At 31.8% G+C, this 3,590-nt stretch overlaps 1 long non-coding RNA gene across 1 annotated transcript; it reads left to right on the forward strand.

The window, feature by feature from the left end:
- Window positions 1–1,643: 1,643 nt before the first annotated feature.
- LOC138348289 (uncharacterized) lies at window positions 1,644–2,244 on the forward strand. The gene is made up of 2 exons (XR_011220702.1): window positions 1,644–1,924; window positions 2,056–2,244. It is a non-coding gene; the product is annotated as an uncharacterized lncRNA (long non-coding RNA).
- The last annotated feature ends 1,346 nt before the right edge of the window (window positions 2,245–3,590 follow it).

Raw genomic sequence — 3,590 nt, forward strand, 5'->3', positions numbered from 1 at the left:
GAATTTCAAATGTTAAAATTTAAATGATTTTCAATTATATAAAAATATTTTAATATATGTAGTATTTTGATTAAATAGTAATTCCTACACTTTCCTTAAATTTTAAATTCTAGCCTATTCTATTCCAATTTCTTTCAATTCTAGCCACTCCAATTAAAATTTTATTACAATCATAGCCATCTCTTCCTTTCAATTCTAGTCAATTTTAATTGCAATTTTAGCCATTCCGTATCTAACTCATCTAATTTCAAGAAATGATCTTTTGATCTCATCCGTCCATCTTAATTAATTCCTAGATCTAATCCTAACCCCTCATCTCTTCTAAAATCAATGGTCCAGATTTAATCTACATATTTTAACCTAAAAGACTCTAATCCCTAAAATAATTCTCATTCTCTTTCTCCCCCCTCTCCAAGCCTCCTCTCCTCTCTCTCTTCCCCTCCCGTCTCTCCCTTTCCCATCTCCTCCTTCGTCCCTCTTCTGCCTTCCCGTCTCTTCCTCTCCCCTTCTTCTCCCGTCTCCCGTCGTCCCCCTTCTCCCCCTTTCTCTCATCTTCTTCCCCTTCCTCTTCTATTTTCTCTTCTTCTTCTTGTTTGCAGGTACCAGCGCCTCCCATCAGCAACCAAGCAGCCTCCGGCGGGCCTCCAGCAACGCCATGCGACCAGCAGCCATGGCGAGCAGCAGCCAGGCGGCGCCGCCCTTTCCTCCCTCTCCCGTCATTCTCCACTTCTCCCTCTCTACTTCTCCCCTCTTCTCGTCTCCTCTTCTCCTTCGTCCTCTTTTTCCTTTTTTCTTCTTGCAGGTTTGACAGGGAAGCAGTCCGACAGCAGTGACAGCAGCTCCGACAACGTCGACACCAGCGCCACCAGCAGCAGCGACAACAGCTAGCCGCCGCCGACCGGTAGCAGCAGCCAGCAACTCTAGAAAGCGAGGGAGGCGGCCAGCAGCAGCGAGGACAAGAACAATCGGACAACAGCTTGGCGAGAAGCAACTCCGGCGAAGTTTTGAAGGTTTTAAGTTGTTACTACATTCGTTTAATTCGTACATGCTTGTTAATAATATTTATCTACTGTCTCATTATTCTTGCTATAAATGTTCAAATGATGTCAATTTGTTAATACTAGCTTATGCTTTGGTATGTTTAATTGATTATTGTCTGATCAATTCGAATAACCTTGGCGGATATTGATTTCTTGTCATCCTTTTAATTTTTTTTAATTTCATATGATTGTTGAATAGCTGCTAGCATATTATTGATTACGGTCTTTGATTTATTCATCCTTCATGTTTGGTGTTCTTCCCGTATATTTATTTGTTGATAATTAATTGGTAGCAAATATTCTAAAATTTTAATTTGACTTTTAAATATTTTAAAATTTTAATTTGGCTCTTCTTTAAAATAAAAAAATAATAATATAATATTAATTAATATCTCCTTCCTTTAATATTTGGCTTAATTATTCTTACTTGTTTGTTTATGACAACCTTATTATTTCCTTGTCATATTTAGTTGCTCATGTTTTGGTACAATAAATTAAATCTGATTTTAACCTTTTGTTATTTTAAGGAAAAAATAAATATTTTGCTCTATTAATTTATTCTTACTTGTTTATATTTGGTAATAGCATATTTTTTTATTTGGATATCCTTTAAAATAAGGAAAATTGTATTATAATTGATTTCTTTAAATATTTATTTCCCTTATTTGTTTCCCCCTCCTCTACTATATAAAGAGCTCCTTTTATTCATTCATAGATTTTCATTCACTCTCAATCACAAAACTCTCTCATCATTCTCCCTTCTCTCATTTGCTCTCTTGCTACTTAACAAAACATTAATATTCCGGTAATTATTCAAGGGTTCTTCTTTGCTATCTTATTACTTTGTTCGAGTAAAGGTTGAATCAATTCGTTTTGCTTAACGGGTTAGTATTCTTAACATTCACACTATCTTTACATTCACAATTTGTATAAGCTATTGTTTTGTATGTAGAATTCGTCATTAAACAATTGCATATTGTCTCACCTTAACTAACAAGTGTGATTACTTGTGTAGTTATTTAATTACTTTGACAGGTTTCATATTTGAAGTTCAAGTTGAAGATTAACTGAAGAAGGATTTATTTATTTGTTTGAATGTATATATATATCTATATATTTTTATTTTTTTCGCTATTTTTTTTATTCGAATGATGTAACAATTGTAACCCTAAAGATCATATAATAAATTTATTTGGGGGTCGTCTAGGGGAGGGGGGATTTATATGCTTATTTGTTCGTTATATTTTTTTAGAAATCATGCCTATAGGTTTGTCTTTAACCACCTAAATTTAATGTTTATAGGTGTTATAATCTAATCAATTTTCAATTTGCTTGACACTTTTGTTAATAAAGTCTAAAAATAATAAACTAGATTCCGTTAATTTTAAATGTTAAAAGCAAATCATAGTAATTTAATAGGCCGATTAGGTGTTTTAATAATGTTATAATTTTAGCATCATCTTGTCATGTAGAAACCATGTCGATGGTTTAATTTGTTCATAACATTTAAACTTACAAAATTAGGCATATATATGTTACTTTTTTTGAACACCTAGAAATCATGTCTATAGGCTTGTAAATAAACTCTTAACATATCCATAAAAGATAATAAATTTCGTTTGTGCATATTTGTGCCCTCCCCCTAAAATTAGTTAATATTATTTGATTAGTAATCTTATTTGTTTTCTTGACAATTTTCACATTTATGATGCAATATGTTGTTTTCCTTAAAATAATGATAATAATTTAAAGTCATGCATTTAACAAACTACTTGGCTTTTGAATATTGCATATCAAAACCTTTGCATTTAATAAATTTACTACCTTAATGTTTTACTAGTTTTTTTTTATATTTACAAAGTGTTGCAACATAATTTTCTTAAAAGTCATTATTCAATCTTCCTTTCAAATTTTGGATTGATTGTGATATTATTTTTGAAATAAATTATAAAGTACTATCTCCTAACCTATCGTTAGTGGGAAAGTCAAAGGAACTACGAGGTCTAGTTCCAATTTTTAAACTCGACGCATCCTCGGAAGTACCACCTACCCATGAATTTCAAAAAGAATTATGTGCATTTATATGTAAATGTTTATGTGCCTACGTGTGAACTAAATCTTTTAGATCATTTTTCAAAACATAACTATTTTTTTAGACCGACCTCAAATCAAAATTGTTTCTATGGTGGAGGAGCGCGATCAATAATATCGTGGCATCATTCCTATAAAGAAACAAACATTTTTAAAAAAATAAAAACTCATATTCAAAACTTGATTAATTTTCAAAACCTTACTTTCTCACATATTAATTGTTTAATATTTATAAATTTTGTTTATAACTTAGTCTCATGCTTAATTATAAATAAAACTTGATTGTTTATTATCGCTGTCACCTAGCCTCGCATGTTTAAATTAATAAAATAGCCTTAATTGTTTTATACTTGTTATCACTTAGCAAACATATTAATGAATAATAATGAAGTGACCTTGATTTCTACTTGTAACCCCCACATAGATTGCATGAGATACGGCCGGGACCCACACTTGTGG

Source organism: Solanum lycopersicum, chromosome 4 (assembly GCF_036512215.1).
Source record: "Solanum lycopersicum chromosome 4, SLM_r2.1".
In the NCBI taxonomy this organism is placed as follows: domain Eukaryota; kingdom Viridiplantae; phylum Streptophyta; class Magnoliopsida; order Solanales; family Solanaceae; genus Solanum; species Solanum lycopersicum.